This window comes from Misgurnus anguillicaudatus, chromosome 4 (genome assembly GCF_027580225.2).
Source record: "Misgurnus anguillicaudatus chromosome 4, ASM2758022v2, whole genome shotgun sequence".
Classification (NCBI taxonomy): domain Eukaryota; kingdom Metazoa; phylum Chordata; class Actinopteri; order Cypriniformes; family Cobitidae; genus Misgurnus; species Misgurnus anguillicaudatus.
In genome coordinates this window covers 35123086-35142636 of record NC_073340.2, presented here as the reverse complement: position 1 = coordinate 35142636, position 19551 = coordinate 35123086, and the positions used below count along the sequence as shown (strand labels likewise).

Here is a 19551-nt window from a genome sequence, read left to right as displayed (position 1 = left end):
ATAATCAATAGCCTACATTTATTTGGAAAAGTAATTGTTAGAGTTATCGACAAATTCAAAAATAAATAGCGTTAAAAAACTACAAGTTAGCAAATAGTAAAGTCTAGTTGTTTAATTCTTTTAATTTCTCATTTCTTATTCATTTCATAAAATACATGTTTTTATTGAGTTGTTGTATACAATTACAGTTTTCCCAATTGTTTAAACACATTTTTCAATTCAATTTTATTTATGTAGCGCTTTTCACAGTTGGTGATTGTTTTAAAGCAGCTTAACATTAATAGAAGCAGTGAAAAGCACAGAAAATCATTTGAAAGTAATTAGTTACATTACAATATTACTGTCTCTGAATTGTAATGAGTTACACTACTTTTGCGTTACTTTTGAGTTACTTTTATCAAAATAACAGAAGTATGACTAGGCATTATAAAATGTTAAAATGTAGTTTATTGCTGCTTATAAATCTTTATTTATTTTTTTATTTATTTATTCATGCAAGGACAATGCATATTAACATAACAGCCTAACTGTAAAATATGCCAGAGTTAGCAGAAAGGCTAGTTTTCATCTATAGTCCTAGGCCAGATATAAAATAGGCACCCTGAAAACAATTAATAAGTAATAAGAAAAATGTGTTAATAAATACATGTCTAAAATACAATAAACATTACATTTGCTACAGCAGCAAGTATAAGATACCAAAACAAACATGCAACAAAACATTCATGTGCTTCAAAGCTTAAAAGAAGCAGCACCTAGAGGCGACAGAACATACAAGAGCACAAGCAACAGTCTCTGCCATGCAACTAAAAGCGACTAGAATGCTGCTATAAGCGACAGGACATACAAACAAGCAACAGTTCATGAGACAACTTAAATCACTATTAAAAAAACACAGTAAATAACATTTATCAGTTATAATACAAAGCTTTAAAGGGAGAGAAGTAGAATATGTAGAGGATATGGCAAACAGCTTATCCTGAATGATTCAGGTCAATATCTCAAAAATTAAAAAAGTTATAGCTTTCATGATTCGGTCACACATTTTCTTGAATTTTAATGGAAAACATGGGACAAAATAAAGTGATGATTTTCAAGTTTCAAATGGCCAGTATTTTGTTATTCTTGAACCAATAAACACGATCTTGGTCTCATTTAAAAGCTTTTTTCAAGCTCTTTCTATCTGACTAGTTTTAACATTTAACCATTTTGAAAATCTTAGCAACATACCTAGTAAAACCAACATCTCGCTAACTTTTTAAAGTTTACACATTGTAAAAAGCGCTGTAATTATGCTCTTACATATACGTGCATACAATTGGAGGAATTTAATTAAATGTTGCGTATAAAAATGGTTACAATTTAAAATAAATAATATAGCTGCAAGCAGCAATGCCGGGGTCAAGCCAAAAAGGGCACAGAAGAAAGTAAAGTTGAATTCAGATGAGCAGTTTAAAGAACCTAGGAAAATCTCTTGATTTCAGACTAAATAATATAACAGTTATCAGCAAAAAGCTGTGTTTTCATTCAGTGTAATCTCTCCCTCTCTTCTCGAGGAGCATTGACAACTAGAACACTGAAGAAAATGTGAGTGGTGCTTGCAGTGGCAATTCTCAGCTCACAAAATGTAACATTGGTGTTAATGAGTCAAAAGAGACAACCCCCATGTCTCTACGATGTTCTGATGCAGAGATATAGCTCTTGTAAAAAGGGTTGATAAGGTATCCTAATTGGTTGCTAAGGAGTTAATTGGCATGCACCAATGATCTCCAAGCCATGCAAGGAATAATACATGATGACCCAAGATTTTAGACATACTATTGTAGTAGTTTTAGGCAAAAAATTAAATTTTTCTATCTCAAAACCACTAGGTGGCGTAACAACAAAATCATGCATTCAACCTTGGGTCATTACTGTGTTACATCTAGCTAGTTTTATGACTATACACTTTAGTTTAGTGAAGAAACTGTTTTATGAACATAGAGATTGCGTGATATGAAAGGTTTTGTTCAATTATAAGGCTAACTAGTGGTCCAGGGATACCATTTTTTTATGTGGCCTCAGACTCAGTTCATACATGAGCGTATCAAATTTGGTGAAAAAATCTATTTTCGTTACGAAGTTATAACCATTTATGTGTAATAAACACAAAATTGAAAGGCAATTTTCAGCCATTTCTGATGAAAATTTTAATATAACCCTAATAGAGTTTTTTGTTCAGAAGGTAAAGTAAGTTTCTTCCTATGGTGTTTTCGAGTCGATCAGAATAACGCTCGCGGAGATATTTGCGTGTGTTTGTTAAGTACTTTTTTGCTGCGCAGGGTTAATTATAAGGCGAATTCTGCCATGTTTGGTATTGTTGGACTTGGCAACTATTCAGGACTCTAAAAAATCAAGTCCCGTGAAAATACGTTGAACACAGCCAAAGTTATAAGCATGTACAACATTCGTATGACCACTAGGTGGCGCTGTGACGAAACTCTGCATGCCCCCTCAGATCCTGACTGGCATCACAACTACCAAGTGTGGCGTCAATAGACATAAGATTGGCGAAGATACACACTAAAACCTGTTTTTTTGCGCTCTCCGTTAAATTTGTTGACACGCTATACGAAAACGGAATGGTTTATCAAAATTCTCTTAATAACTTTTTGCGCTGAGTGTCTCTAGATGCTACATACCATTTTTCGTGGCAATTGGGCAAAAGCTCTAGGACAAGTTCGCAAAAGTAGGTTTTATGAATAAATCAAAATGGCGGAAAATTTTTCATGACGGAAAATTACGTCATAGTGTCCAATCGAATCGGCTTGAGCCAAGGAATCAGAGGAAATAAGAATTTAGTGTTTAGGACTTACGGGTCAGAAGTTATAAGCAAATACATAAGTGGTGGCGCTAGCGGGTTAGAGATACAGACTTCAAATTTGCTGTGGAGACTTTTTGGACAGTCCTCTATCAGTATGCCAAATTTCATAACTTTCCTACGTACGGTTCTATAGGCTGTCATAGACCGCAATGGCGGAGGAAGAAAAAGAAGAAAACTAACAGATACAATAGGGGTCTTCGCCCATTCTGGGCTTGACCCCTAATTATTTTAAATACTGATTAGATTGTGGTCCCTAACTGTCTACCTATGTGTGTTTATATGTAAACTAAAACAAACGTTTGTCTTTATATTATCAAAGTTTTTATTAGTAATGCGTTATATTACTGCGTTTCAGCAAAAACTAATATATTAATGTAATATATTATATTTTGTAATGCGTTACTCCCAACACTGACTACAACATAGTATTACACACTGGTGCAATAAATTCAAAACAATATATCCAAAACTTTGCTTGTGGTTCTCCCGCTCAAAAACCTTTTCACATGACCAAAAAAGACACAATCAATGTATGCATTAGCACATTTTTATTCATTCATGTACACAGCACAACTGTAAAACATTTTTTTTTTTTATTATTAATCCTCAACATCCCGTCTTTGTTCTGGGTCAGGACAGAGAATCTCATTCACATCACAGACTATATTGGTCCTAGTCAAACAGCGAGGGTAAAATCCTCTTGCATGATCCACCCCTGCCATTCATCTACTGATATGTTGATCTGTATGGAAGGCAATTTGATTCATTTCTTTATTCCAGTAGCAACAGTGTATGCACACTAAAGTTACTGTACAGAGCAGTCTTACTGTAAGTACATCTATCTGTTTTCCTCCCTGAAGACTCTGAAGATGGAGGCAACAGTGAAGCGACTCAAATTAGGCTTTACTCGTTGCTCAACCTCCCTCATAGTCATACCATGAACAAGGACATGGTCAGCTAGAGTAGCTCGAATTTCATCTGAGACTGCTTGTCACCTTGCCCTTCATCTCCCTACTCCTCTTTCACCACATCCTCCTCCTCTCCCTCTTCCTCTCCATCCTCTTCCTCCTCCTTCACCATGTCCTCCTTCTTTCCCTCCTCCTCTTCCTCTCCCTCCTCTTCTGCCTCTTCCTCTCCCTCTTCCTCCTCCTTCTCCTTGCCCTTTTCCTTCATTTCTCTGTGGATTCATTGTTCAAAGCTCAGTGAACTGATTCGGGCCCTTTTATCTATCTATTGAATGATCTGATTGATGTGTGTTCAATTTTGACTCTTAGAGTTTCCAGCTTGGTAATTGTTTGCTAATTGATCAGCTGTGCTGACTTGAGTGAACAGTATTGAATGCTAGTGCTTTCCATATGACCAGATGGTGTAAGCACTGAGAAATGTAGAGATTTGTGTGTAGAGTTTTGAAGTAACAGTTAACCAAATCTGACTGATGTGTTAAAACAGGGGAGTAATGTTTATAGTTCAGCTAAATGATTGTGCTTCTTGAAAAATGGCGTTATGGTTTTGAAATTTTAGTTCAAATGCCTGGTTATAGTGTTTAAGCAATCAAGGAAAACTGTAACAGTGTGTGATTCAGTGTAAAATCACTTAGTAGTGCAGATTTTCTTTCTGTTTACATTCATGATCTCAGAAAGACTCAAATGTGTGTAATGTTCAGGCTGAAGTCTTTATCTGTACATGTTAAGACTTTGTATGAATGTAATAACTAACATTATCAGCTGTATCAGTATGATTGCCTAGACAAACATGAACCCTTTATGAAGAGAGAAGAGTGAATTGTATCATCTGAGGGCTATTTCATAAAACTCGCTTGGAAAAGCGAGGATTAAAGTTACAAACTCGACTTGAATTAACCTAACAAATGAGGCGAGGCTAAAGCGGTTTCAAAATAGGCAAATGAACCTTACGCAATCCAACTAATATGATCCAGATTTCCCTAGTCAAGATAATTGCGCGTGCACGCTATTCTTGAGCAGCCCTAGAGGTCGAGCGTGGATCAAATCGATCAAAGTTAAAGAGAAAGCGGTAATTTTTGATAAAAATGTACTACTGACTGAAAATTATAATACTGCTGCAATAAACAAACCCATAAAATAGTTGGAAAGTCCTTATGGATTAAATCCTTGCATGCAGAAACTAAATTTAAATATATTGTCTCATTTTAAAGCGATCACATGAAAGCATGTAACACTGTTAGAAATGATGGCATAGGGGTTAGTGCTCTCAGCAGCGCATGCGGAGATCCGGGTTCGATCCCCGTCAATGCTTATGTGGCTATGCTTTGCTAATTTTTATATACTGTACTTTTTAAAAATAACACAAATCTTAACTTTTAAAATACAATTTGTAGTTTACTAAGTAACCTATATAATACATATTTAGCAGATGAATGATTTTAATACATTTACAGTAACTTTAAATGTAACTTAAATTTATTTATTTTTATTTGGGGGTACATTTCAAAAGCAGCAACTTGAGTGGACAATAAAGTAACAGGTGAAAATAAAATATAAATATATTGTTCATAAGAAGTGTAGTTGATTTAAGCATAATCATATGCTAGAAGAAGTGTCTAATCTCATAATGTTAGCTGCCAAAGATGTTGACTGGCAATGAGGAGAGCACTGTCATCTATCAGCAGCACAGCTTTACCCCTGCAGATGAACTGTGCTTGAAAGAAAAAAATGGGGTCACTGAAAGCATGGTGGGTGAACAGCATATGCATTTCTGAATTTACAGTAGTACAAGAAATGATTGTGTAAAATCATATATGTTACACATATTCTTGACCAATCATTATTACTTGACATGTTACTCAAAACATTTTTTGATGGCAAATTATGTGTGCGTTATAGAGCCACGAGTCATCATGTTAAACCCTGGGAGTATGAGAGATTTTAAACCACTGGTTTATTATCACACTGTTAAAAAAATAAGCTGTAGTTATGCAGCTGTTTGCCAGTATGTAGATTTAAATGTATGTTATTAACAGTTTGTTCAAAGTTAAATCAACATTAAACATTAACAAGTCTATGATTTTACAGCATAAAACTATAAAATAACAGCCTCATGCAAAGCATTTTGTGAACAAGAAATCCTCATGAACCTTTTTCTGTTGTTTCCTTCATATTTTCGTTCCCAGAATGCTTTGCATGAGGCTGTTATTTGATGGTTTTATTCTGTAAATAAAAAGACTTGTTAATGTTTAATGTTCATTTAACTTTGAACAAACTGTTGCCAGTAAATAACATACACATAAATCTACAGTAAGTTACTGGCAAACAGCTGACAGTAATACTGTAAGTTCTACATAATTTTTTAACAGTGTAGTGTTAGGTGTTGATAGATAAACAGAGTTTTATGAATGGTTACAGGGTGAGGATCAGTTGAAGAAAAGCCTGAGGTATAAGCACATTATGCTGTAAGTCAGTACAAGCGTTGTGAGCTGAAAAAGTATTGTATGCAGGACACTAACAATCTTCTCTGTGATAAAAAAAGAATTTTAACTCATTACAACAAAATGCCAAGAGCATACCATCACATATTGTATTCCTTCAGCCATGCAGACACCAAAATTTTTTTTTTAATTTCAAGAAAAATGTAACAACTAGAGAAAGGTACAAATACTGTAGATCTTTAAAATAATGTGCATTTTTATGCACACCAAGCATAAAAAAATTAAATGACTGTACTTGACTTTTGTGTGTTGTATATTTAAGTTAAATTTCCTCTTTTTTGATAGGCCTATATACCATATTATGAAACACATGTCTATATTTTATTAATTATTATTGTAACAAAATGTATCAAATTTAATAAATAAGTTGATTTTCTTTAATTATTAGATTAATAGTGGTTAATAAAGTCAAATAAAATGTCAAAGAGTCAGCTGTAATATCATTGCATTTACATTTCAGTGTTAGTGGAAGTCTAGTTAAGCAACAACTGAGGCTTAGCCTGACAGTTAGCCTGCTCCGGACCAGGCTAGTTTGCAAGCATAAGTTTCCATAGTAACCGGGGTTGAGCTAGTTCAAGTTTGTTTTATGAAATGAAATCCACCGGCAATAAGCCAGACTTAACAAAATAAGCCTGGCTTATTCTGTAATCTAGTTTTATGAAATAGCCCTCTGATCTGGAGTCAGTCTTGCGTTGACAGATGAGATGATGGAATGATGGATTATAAATGAAGAAAAACTGAATTGACTAGTGTATTACACTACATAACATTGAAAACTGTCACAAATTTATGTTTAAAAGAGAAAACCTTATTGAATATAATCTCTAATCTTCCTGTGTTCAATTCATTTGATTTATTATGATACAAATGATAATTTTTGTTCAGTTGCTGTGTACATTAAGTTTAATATCATCTGTTTTTTGCAGATGTCACAAGTAACTGTGAAGATGTGACTGCACGTGTGGGAGATGAAATAACTCTCACCTGCACAGTCCCTTATCTGAACGAAGGATGCTGTGCTGGGATGTACAAGTTTACAGCTGATGACCCAACAATCTGTAGAGAGGAGTTCAGTTATCCCTGTAAACAAGAGAGCAGATTTTCATGTGCTTACACTGCAGATAAAGCCATGACAACAAAATTCAAATTATTTTTACAAACCAAATGTGGAATGAAGAAACCAGAATTCAGTGTGAGCACAACAGGTAGAGTTGAACTTCTTTTACATTGTTAATTATGGACTACATTTTCTCAGTTGGATCTCTTATCATGAATTTATTAACAGTGATTTTTAAATCTGTACAAATTTACAGGTGCTGTTAAAGAGGACACAGGTATTCATTTGTTCAATATTTATTCATCACTGATTATTACATTTGTGTCAGTTTGAGTTCTGTTGTCATTAAAGCAAAAACTTCATTACTAAATATTAATTTAACCCTTTTACGCACATTGTTTTAACAGTTGTAAAAATAATGTTGTATATAAACATTGGTTATGTTATTTATGATATATTTGGGCTTTATTAACAGGGGTTTTACAAGGTGGATCAAACGCGTTCAAGGATAAAGGTTAAGTTATTTAATTATTTATTGATCAATTATAACTGAATACTTATCTCACTGGAACTCACAAATCTAAATCATAATAAAGATGATGTGAAAGGTCATGTTTAACATTTCATTATAATTATAGACATAATATCTGCACCTGTAAAGATATTTCATTTTTTTCCCAACACAATTTCACAGCATTAGCCGTCATCATTCCTGTCATAATGTGTTTGATCATCATTATCATTATCATGGGAATGTGATTAATTCTTAAGAAGAAGCTCAACTTGTGGATTTCATAGGAATTATAATACGGATGTGTCTGAAAGAAACATCAGTCAATGTTTAGATCAATTAACTAAATATTCATATTTCTCTATAAGCATGAGATTAAGCAGCACACCAGCAAACTAAAACTATGTTTGCTTAATTACTCTGCTTGCGATATAAATGTCTGATATAAACTTTCAGCATCTTCAAGCTGTTTTTGTACAGGATGCTTGTCGTTGTTTATCGATTGATCAGAGTTTAGTTGAGAGAAATGAATAAAGTTTTGTAAAACTCTTTAATTGTTGATGTCTTTTTATCAATATGTGTGAAATGTTGAACCCTTGACCTTTTGTTTTGCTATTCTAACACAATGATCTACTGGAATTTAACATTGAAATTGATTAATATTACCATGGCCTGGTTTTACAGACAAGGCTTAGCTAAAGTCAGGACTAGGCCTTAGTCAAATTAAGATCTTTTATTAACAGCATATTTTAAGTTCTGTCAGTTAAGACTGCTCAAACGTGTGTTTTATTCTAGCCTTAAGCCTTTCCTGTGAAACCAGGGTGCATAAAATGTAAAGGTTCAGCAAAGTATTACATAAACATCAACAGATAAGCCTACAGTTGTGGTCTAATGGTTAGAGAGTTTGGCTTGTAATCCATGAGTTGTTGGTTTGAGTCTCACTGCTGACAGTTTGTGACTGAGGTGCCCTTGAGCACTGAATGGGTTAAATGCAGAGAAATATAAATTAAGAAAACCTGACTTTACTTTTAATTAATTTTGGATTACAGTAATGATTGATGTTTTAATATTTTTGCTTATTATAATGTATCACACATAACATTGAAAACAGTCACAGATTTATGTTTAAAAGAGAAAACCTTATTGAATATAATCTCTAATCTTCCTGTGTTCAATTCATTTGATTTATTATGATACAAATGATTATTTTTGTTCAGTTGCTGTGTACATTAAGTTTAATATCATCTGTTCTTTTGCAGATATCACAATTAACTGTGAAGATGTGACTGCACATGTGGGAGATAAAATAACTCTCACCTGCACAGTCACTTATCTGAACAAAAGATGCTGCATGACCCTGTACAAGTTTATTAATACAACTTATGACCCAACAATCTGTAGAGAGGACTTCAGAAATGATTCCTGTAAACAAGAGAGCAGATTTTCATGTAATTACACTGCAAATAAAGCCATGACAACAAAAGTCAAATTCTTTTTACAAAGAACATGTGAACAAACGGAAACATACTTCAGTGTGAGCACAACAGGTAGAGTTGAACTTCTTTTACATTGTTAATTATGGGCTACATTTTCTCAGTTGGATCTCTTATCATGAATTTATTAACAGTGATTTTAAAATCTGTACAAATTTACAGGTGCTGTTATAAATGACACAGGTATTAATTTGTTCAATATTTATTGATCACTGATTATTACATTTGTGTCAGTTTGAGTTCTGTTGTCATTAAAGCAAAAACTTAATATTAAATATTAATTTAACCCTTTTACGCACATTGTTTTAACAGTTGTAAAAATAATGTTCTATATAAACATTGGTTATGTTATTTATGAAATGTTTGGGTTTTATTAACACTCGTTTAAAAATCTGTTACCAGGTGGAACAAACATGCTCACGTATGAACAAGGTACTAAGTTATTTAATTATTTATTGATCAATGATTACTGAATACTTATCTCGCTGGAATTCAAAAAAAACTAAATCATAATAAAGATGATGTGAAAGGTCAAGTTTAAAGGTGACATAGAATGATTGAACAGAGTATTTATCCTTGTTTTGTGATGTGACATGTAGACAAATTTTTTTGTTTGGGTCTGTAATGCCTTAGAAGCTTCCTAAAAACCTCTCTCAGATAGCTCTATTAGGGTGGGGGATTTTAAACAAGTGGTTTTGCACCTATTTGCTCCCCCTATACTGGCTTAACTTGCAATCTTATTACTAATTGGCTGACTTTGCTGCCACTTTAAAAAATATAGCCAATTATTTTAAAGTGGAAGGGCAGTTAGATGCCTGTGATGTCATAAGCATCAGTTTTTCAGATTGGGCTGTTTTCTGGCTGATATTTCTAAAATAGGAATTTCTATGAGACTGAGATGTTAAGCATGTTTAGCACTTTTTGTATGTTTGTGAATGTGGGTAGACTACCATTATTCAACAAAAACAAGGTAAAAATGGTTTTTCATTCTCTGTCCCCTTTAACATTTTCATTATAATTATAGATCATTATACCTCTAAAGATATTTCATATTTTTTCCAACACAATTTCACAGCATTAGCCGTCATCATTCCTGTCATAATGTGTTTGATCATCATTATCATGGGATTCATTCTCAAGAAGAAGCTCAACTTCAACAATTGTGGATTTCATAGGAATTATGATACAGAGGTGTCTGAAAGAAACATCAGTCTGTGTTCGGATAGAGAAACAGTGGAACAATAGCATCACATCAATATGTAATATATTCATATTTTAACTAAAGCTCATGCAAGATTATGAGTCTTTAAAGTCCACATTAAATCAGGTCACAAAAAACAGCACATATAGATAAAACCATACAATATAAAATCTACTAACTGTTGAAGACTGTGGTTGTTTATATGTATATATGTATGTATGTATGTATAAAACTGTATTTCTGTGAAATGTATTGTTATTTATCTGTTTGCTCTGTAATTCTTAAAGATAAATTGAATTTCTATTAAATGATTTCTATTGAATTGTATTTTACATTTTAATTCTATAAGCATGAGATTAAGCTGCACACCAGCAGACTAAAACTGTTTGCTTAACATGGGCGAGTCTAGCCCCTTTTTAGGGGTGCTTCAGCAAAAAAAAAAAACTTACGGGGCAGCATGCCCCCAGACCCCCCTAGAGGTGTAATATCCTTCTCATGTTTTTCACCCCTGACCAGTTTTCATTCCTGAAAGGTCTCCAAAAAAATCTGGATTTTGGAGTTAGTTGAACCAATGTTAAAATGATAGTTATTTTACAATAGACATAATATTGGTTTTTGTGTGAAAAAAAAGGGTGGGTGCTCAGCACCCCTAAAGCTCTAACCCTAGAATCACCTCTGTTGCTTAATTACTCTGCTTGCGATATAAATGTCTGATATAAACTTTCAGCATCTACAAGCTGTTTTTGTACAGGATGCTTGTTGTTGTTTATCGATTGATTCGAGTTTATTTGAGAGAAATTAAATGAATAAAGTTTTATAAAACTCTCTAAATGTTGATGTCTTTTTATCAATATTTGTGATTGAACCCTTGACCTTTTGCATTGCTATACTAACACAATGCTGTACAGGAATTAAACACTGAAATTGATTAATATTACCATGGCCTGGTTTTACAGACAAGGCTTAGCTAAAGTCAGGACTAGGCCTTAGTCATATTAAAATCTTTTTTAAACAGCATATTTTAAGATCTGTCAGTTAAGACAGCTTACACGTGTGTTTTATTCTAGCCTTAAGCCTTGCCTGTGAAACCAGGGTGCATAAAATGTAAAGGCTTAGCAAAGTATTACATAAACATCAACAGATAAGCCTACAGTTGTGGTCTAATGGTTAGAGAGTTTGGCTTGTAATCCATGAGTTGTTGGTTTGAGTCTCACTGCTGACAGGTTGTGACTGAGGTGCCCTTGAGCACTGAATGGGTTAAATGTAGCGGTCCCATCTGGGTACCCATGTATTCTTGTTGAATAGGTTTTATTGATGGTAAATGTTTCCTTTAAGTTAAGAGTTTTATATCCTGTCAGTTTTGTGTACTTTCCTGTTTGAATTACCCCCTTTACTTCATTTCTGTCTGTGCCATTTTATAAACACATACAGAAACTTTGGAAATTCATCTTACTTATACATTCAGTGACCCAGAGCATAAAGTTTCTGTTTTAGATAAATATTTAGTGAAGAGATGCCTTCTTACACTTATTTAGCCACTGTGTGTTCTGTATTACAGTTTTTCTCAGTAGCTTTAGCACATTTCTTGAAACTATGCCTCATATTCTCAAAACAGTAAACACAATATCATAACATCTCACCCAATACTCCAAACATCATATTTTCAGGTCAAAATAAAGCTCTACACTCAAAACCATTCACTTTTACTGAAAAAACAAACTTTTCCCTCAGAAAACACACACAAGCTTTCAAAAACACACACACTACAACAGTATTACACACTGGTGCAATAAATTCAAAACAATATCCAAAACTGGTAAGTTGCTTGTGGTTCTCCTGCTCAAAAACCTTTTCATATGACCACAAAAGACACAATCAATGTATGCAGTAGCACATTTATATTCATTCATGTGCTGCACAGCACAACTGGAAAATATATATTTTTAAATTATTCCTCCTCAACATCCCGTCTTTGTTCTGGGTCAGGCCAGAGAATCTCGTCCACATCACAGACTATATTGGTCCTAATCAAACAGTGAGGGTAAAATCCTCTTGCATGATCCACGCCTGGCATTCATCTACTTTTATGTCAATCTGTATAGAAGGCAGTTTGATGCATTTCTTTATTCCAGCACTATAGTCCAACAGTGTATGCACACTAAAGTTACTGTACAGAGCAGTCTTACTGTAAGTACATCTATCTGTTTTCCTCCATGAAGACTCTGAAGATGGAGGCAACAGTGAAGCGACTCAAATTAGGCTTTACTCGTTGCTCAACCTCTCTCATAGTCATACCACGAACAAGGACACGGTCAGCTAGAGTAGCTTGAATGTCATCTAGAACTGCTAGTCACCTTCCCCTTCATCTCCCTCCTCCTCTTTTACCATGTCCTCTTCCTCTCCCTCCTCCTCTTCTTTCTCCTTCACCTCGACCTATTCCTTCATTTCTCTGTGGATTCATTGTTCAAAGCTCAGTGAACTGATTCAGGCTCTTTTATCTATCTATTGAAGGATCTGATTGATGTGTGTTCAATTTTGACTCTTAGTGTTTTCACCTTGGTAATTGTTTGCTATTTGAATCTAAGCTGTGCTGACTTGAGTGAACAGTATTGTATGCTAGTGCTTTCCATATGACCAGATGGTGTAAGCACTGAGAAATGGGATTCATGTGGAGAGTTTTGAAGTAAAAGTAAAAACTGTAAAAAGTAAAAAAGAAGTAAAAACTGTAATATCATCTGTTCCTTTGCAGATATCATAACTAACTGTGAAGATGTGACTGCACCTGTGGGAGATGAAATAAATCTTGCCTGCACAGTCTCTTATCCAAGCCAAAACTGCTACACGACCATGTACAAGTTTATTGATACAGCAGCAACTGGTGATATCTGTAAAAAGCAGTTCAGCAAGGATCTCCTTAAACAAGAGAGAAGTTTCTCGTGTCTTTACACTGCAGATAAAGCCATGACAACAAAATTTAATTTCTTTTTACAAAGCAACTGTGGAACAAAGACAACAGAATTCAGTGTGAGCACATCAGGTACAGTTTAACAGCTTTAATATTGTTTATTATGAAATAAATCCACATTTCTACATCTATCATGAATTTATTAACAGTGATTTTAAAATCTGTTTACAGATGCTTTTGACACAATTATTCATTCATTCAATATTTACTTCTCACTGATTATTGAGTTCCTGTCAGATTGAGTATGCATGTCATTAAAGGGATAGTTCACCCAAAAACGAACATTTGCTCATAATTAACTTACATAAATGTACTAACTCTCATGTTGTTACAAACCTGTATAAATTCCTTTATTCTGGAGAACATCAAGGCAGATATTTTAAGGAATGTTTGTATCAATCCATTTATGAGCCCCTTTCACTTCCATAGTATTCTTTATTCCTACTATGAAAGTGAATGGGGCTCATGATCGGTTTGGTTCGATTCAGTTGTCGTTAAAGCAACAATTTCATTGAAATACTTTCAATACCAAATATCTAATAAATTTCATGCTAAATGTTCAGTTAAAGAGCCACTATTATCTGATTTACTACATTTCCTTTGGTGTGTAAGTGTTAGTACATCTTAACAAAATGCAAAGTTCTACAATGACGCAAATTATCGTCTCCAATTGAAATATGTTTTCTTGATGCTAAATTTTCAATGAACCTTTTTACTCTCCAACAAGAATGTTATAACAGTATATGCAGTTGAAGGAAGAAGTATGTGAGCCCTTTGGGCTTGCTTGGATTTCTTCATAAAATGTGTTCTGATCTTCATCTAAGTCACAACAATAGAGAAACACAGTCTGCTTAAACTAATACCGCACAAACATTATACGTTTTCGTGTTTTTGTTGAACACAGCATGTGAACATTCATGGTGCAGGGTGGAAAAAGTATGTGAACCTTTGGGTTTAATAACTGGTTGACCCTCTTTTGGCAGCAATAACCTTAACCAAACGTTTCCTAGAGTTGCAGATCAGACCTGCACAACGGTCAGGAGAAATTTTGGACCATTCCTCTTTGTCAGTTCAGCAATATTCTTGGGATGTCTGGTGTGAATTGCTCTCTTGAGGTCATGCCACAGCATCTCAATCGGGTTGAGGTCAGGACTCTGACTGGGCCACTCCAGAAGGCGTATTTTCTTCTGTTGAAGCCATTCTGTTGTTGATTTACTTCTATGCTTTGGGTCGTTGTCCTGTTGCATCGTCCATCCTCTGTTAAGCTTCAGTTGGCAGACAGATGGTCTTAAGTTGTCCTGCAAAATGTCTTGATAAACTTTGGAATTAATTTTTCCATCGATGACAGTAATCCGTCCAAGGCCTGAGCAGCAAAGCAGCCCCAAACCATGATGCCCCCTCCACCATATTTCACAGTTGGGATGAGGTTTTGATGTTGGTGTGCTGTGTCTTTTGTTCTTCACACATAGTGTTGTGTGTTCTTTCCAAACAACTCAATTTTGGTTTCATCTGTCCACAGAATGTTTTGCCAGTAGTGCTGTGGAACATCCAGGTGCTCTTTTGCAAACTTCAAACTGCAATGTTTTTTTTTTTTGGACAGCAGTGGCTTCCTCCGTGGTGTCCTCCCATGAAGTCCATTCTTGTTTAATGTTTTCCTTATTGTAGATTTGTCAACAAAAATGTTAGCATGTGCCAGAGATTTCTGTAAGTCTTTAGCAGACACTCTAGGATTCTTCTTCACCTCATTGAGCATTCTCCGCTGTGCTCTTGCAGTCATCTTTACAGGACGACCACACCTAGGGAGTGTAGCAACAGTGCTGAACTTTCTCCATTTGTAGACAATCTGACAGGGCAGCTTTAATCAACACATCCAATCTCATCACATTGATTGTACCCCAGGTTGGCTGACTCCTGGCTCCAATTAGCTCTTGGAGATGTCATTAGCCTAGGGTTTCACATATTTTTCCGCCCTGCGCTATGGATGTTTGCATGTTGTGTTCAATAAAAACATGAAAATGTATAATGTTTGTGCGGTATTAGTTTAAGCAGATTGTGTTTCTCTATTTTTGTGACTTAGATGAAGATCAGAACACATTTTATGACCAATTTATGAAGAAATCCAAGTAAGCCCAAAGGGTTCACATACTTTTTCTTTCAACTGTAAACATTGTTCATGTTATATATTATGCAGTTTATTTTGGGTCTTAAATCAACAGCAAACACATGGCATGTTTTACATTGATACAGCACACAGATTGTGTAAATGCACTTGTGACTTGACTTACTTTGCTAAATTGAATAATAGTATAGTTATTATTTACTGGCAAGTTAAGTAAAGGATTAATAACACATTAGAAAATAAGCAATAGCCTTCATTTATTTGAAAAAAAGTGATTGTTGGAGTGATCAACAAATTCGAAAATAAATAGCTTTAAAAAACTATAGGTTAGCAAATAGTAATAAGTCTATATAGATGTTTAATTCATTTCTCATTTCTTATTCATTTCATAAAATATATGCTTTTATTGAGTTGTTGAATACAGTTAATATCATCTGTTCTTTTGCAGATATCATAATTAACTGTGAAGATGTGACTGCAGATTACCCAACAATCTGTAAAGAGGAATTCAGTAAGGATTCCTGTAAACAAGAGAGCAGATTGTCATGTACTTACACTGCAAATAAACTCATGACAACAACATTCACATTCTTTTTGCAAACCAACTGTGGATCACACACAAGATTATTCTCTGCAAATATAGCAGGTATAGTTTAACTTCTATTAAAACATTACAAAACATTGTTTGTAATGAAATACATTTTCATCATGAATTTATTAACATTGATTTTTAAATCTGTTTACGGGTGCTGTTAAAGATGAGACAGGTATTCATTCCTTCAATATTTATTCATCACTGATTATTGAATTCATGTCAGATTGAGTTGCTGTCATCAAAGTTAATACTAATAAACTCATGCTAAATATTACATCAACCCATTTTAGTCTTAATCAAGAATGTTGTAACAGTATATAAACATTGTTTATGTTATATATTATACTGTATATTTGGGGTTTATTACAGTCATTTAAAAATCTGTTAACAGGTAAATCTTCAGAGAAACCTCCTGTCCAAACAGGTATGAACTTATTCCAGTAATTATTGATCACAGATTAACTCATTGGAAAATAAATAATTTTAAAGAGTTTTAAATGCTTAACAACGTCTCCAATATAGCAACCAATGTGTAACTGATCAAAGCAGAGTTTATAGATATTGAGATAATTTAATCACATGATTCACATATGCAGTACTGAAGAGATCCAATCTAAAACACTGAGATTGCAATGTCATAATCATGTTTAAATGCACCTCTATATTTATTTTAGATAAAACAACGATTGCTGTCATCCTTTGTCTCTTGAGCTGTTTCGCCATTGTGGCTGTGGCATTGTTTCTCTGGAAGAGACGGAAGACGTCTAGACCTCCACAGGATTATAATATGGCTGCACGTGAAAATAACATCAGTGAACCTTCAGATGAAGAAGCAGTGTTAAAATAAACATCAGTGAATGCTCAGACCGTGTCCATGTAACAACAGCATCACATCAACCTAATATTTAGGAGTCTTTGATTGTATGGTAAAGACTAAAGCTCCGTTTTCTGTTTTATATTTCTGTGAAATATGATTGTTACTGATCTGTTTTATCAGATTGTATTGTACATACAGCTTAAATGTCAAATGACTTGTAGTATTTTCTCCATATTAATATGTTAAAGAAAATAATTTTAAAATCAACACTTGGCCTCTATAAACTTATTAAGACGCACAGACCAAACTGTGTTTGCTTGTATTTCTCTAATTTATTCAATGCTTTATTCTCTGCATTTGGCATTGGTAACTTCTGTTTTTGAAACTTTATGCATCTTCAAACTAATTTTAATATAAAGAACCAAAATGTTTATCATGATTATATTGCCTACCTGCAGATTTTTTTTGGGGGGGGGACGACATAAAGTGTATTTATATACTATATAATGATTGATGTCTGTTCTTTTATCAGTCTAAAGTTTTGTTGTATTATAAATGTATCACATGTCATGAATAACTGCTGAATGTATTGTTTGTATTCTGAAGTTTCTCTGCTGATGCTCTTCACTTATCCCATAAAGTAAATAAGAGATAAACAGAAAATTGGTGAAATAAAAAAAAAACATTAGTTATCTTCTTACACCCTGAAGCTATTTTGAGGATTTTCACCTGGATTTGGCCTACCCAATTTCAAAAGCTTCTCATACCCACATGCAGAGGTTTACATACAAAAGTTTGGTATCATTTTACAGGAAACCCTTTGAAATTACATAAAACACTGTTGAAAGTGCTAAACATGGTTGTATGTGTTGTCAGTCCTCTAATAAACACAAAAATAAATAGGCGCTTTTTGATGTTTTTTTCTAAAGTTTTTATTTGAAAGTGTATAACTCTGGCCCTGGGTGCTCCAGCAACCTGCAGACAGCTTTATTTAATTCCAGCAATTGTCACCTTACAGAGGAAAAATATTTTTTTCTCTATCGTAATCTATGCAAAAGTTATTTTACTCCAACTGAAGGGAGGAATAATACCCGTTTTGTATACAATTTCTGCCTAAAACATTTGAAGTGTCCCCATAACCACATACAGTGGAATAAATGCAATATCTTTATATCATTTTAAAGAAAACCCTTTGAAGTTACATAACTTCAAGACAAATATTGTTATTTGTGTTGTTTTTTCATACGACAATGTATGTCAAAACACAGTTTTGTGTGTGGAGAATCACGTTTATTCAATGATTGACTTAAAGTCAGTCATTAATTTTGTGTTATAATACCATTTATAAGTTATAATATCAAAAGTAATATAAAGTGATAAAACTAAAGTTATATGCAACGGGTTTCCTTACAAATTTCTAGTAATGTCAATTAATCAGGGTTAAGAGTGCAGGAATATTGGAAGAAATTAAAACATTAAGTCTATTCAACTTAAAATTGTTGTCATTGTTTCATTTAAGTGCAGTGTGCAGAAAGCTTACAGTCAAAGGTAATAACTTTAAAATTAAAGAAATAGAATTTGAATTAATTCTTTAGAATTAAATTCTAATGTCAGTTAAATTGTCATGTTGAGTTTTCTTAAATATTCAAGTACACTAGAATTAACACTAAGTTAAGTGAACTTTATTGTTTAAGTACATTAAATAATCGTAAAGTTTGGTGAACTAAACAATTTAAGTCAAGTCTACATAAGCACCACGTTACACTGTAAAAAATTACTCTGGAGGGTGTTAAATTTAACCCATGAAAATGAGTTATAATTTAATTAAGTATATAAGCTAGCAAGTAAAATAAAAAATAATGGGTATACTCTATCCAATTTTTAACAGTAATAACTGCAATACTAAAAAAATAAGTAACATATACCCCAAAATATTGGCCTTAGCACCGCAAAGTGAATCAACATCCAGGCGGGACTCGAGTCACCATTTTTCATATCATATCGGCGGGAGAACTGCGGTTTGTTGACAGGTAAGTTTTTATTTAACTTGTTGATATCATCATGAATGGAAATGTTAAGTTGGTTAACTGTAAAATCTACCAGAAGTTTAGTCATTTGCGTGCTTCTCTGTCTCTGTTGTTGACAGATTGATAGGTTAGAATATGTCAGTCAGGTTAGCTTTGAAAACATCGCCCAGTTCTTGCACCTGCGAATACGAATAAAAATCCATATTTATGATTAAAATATTAACTTCCATTATTATTATTTACATGTCTGAATCTCGTGAACAGCGGAGCTGCTCAATATGAGTGGTTGAACTTGAGCAAGCCACGTGACGAGAGAGAGAGCAGCGGACGGTTGATGTACGATACAGACGGGAGGGCGTCGAGCAGATAAAACAAACAACGGTATAGCTGTCGATGCTAGATAATTACTGTAAACGTTTTCTTGCATTTAATATTGAGTT

The 19551-nt window shown here is 33.9% G+C and overlaps 1 protein-coding gene and 1 long non-coding RNA gene across 6 annotated transcripts in view; both read left to right on the top strand.

Annotated features, from left to right (window-relative positions):
• LOC129421351 (uncharacterized) overlaps positions 1-11413 on the top strand; it is a 38895-nt gene extending 27482 nt beyond the window's left edge. The window contains exons 3-4 of the long non-coding RNA XR_012369339.1: positions 9154-9441; positions 9550-11413. This is a non-coding gene — a long non-coding RNA (uncharacterized lncRNA). The remainder of the gene's footprint in view (positions 1-9153; positions 9442-9549) is intronic.
• The window catches only part of LOC129421345 (uncharacterized), a 183855-nt gene that overhangs the window by 112145 nt on the left and 52159 nt on the right, over positions 1-19551 (top strand). The window contains exon 3 of one of the 5 annotated variants that reach the window (XR_012369349.1): positions 16121-16152. The exons of the other annotated variants lie outside the window; for them this stretch is intronic. The gene's annotated coding sequence lies outside the window, so the exon portion shown is untranslated. Of the gene's footprint in view, positions 1-16120; positions 16153-19551 lie in introns of those variants that run through there. 5 annotated transcript variants of the gene reach the window in all.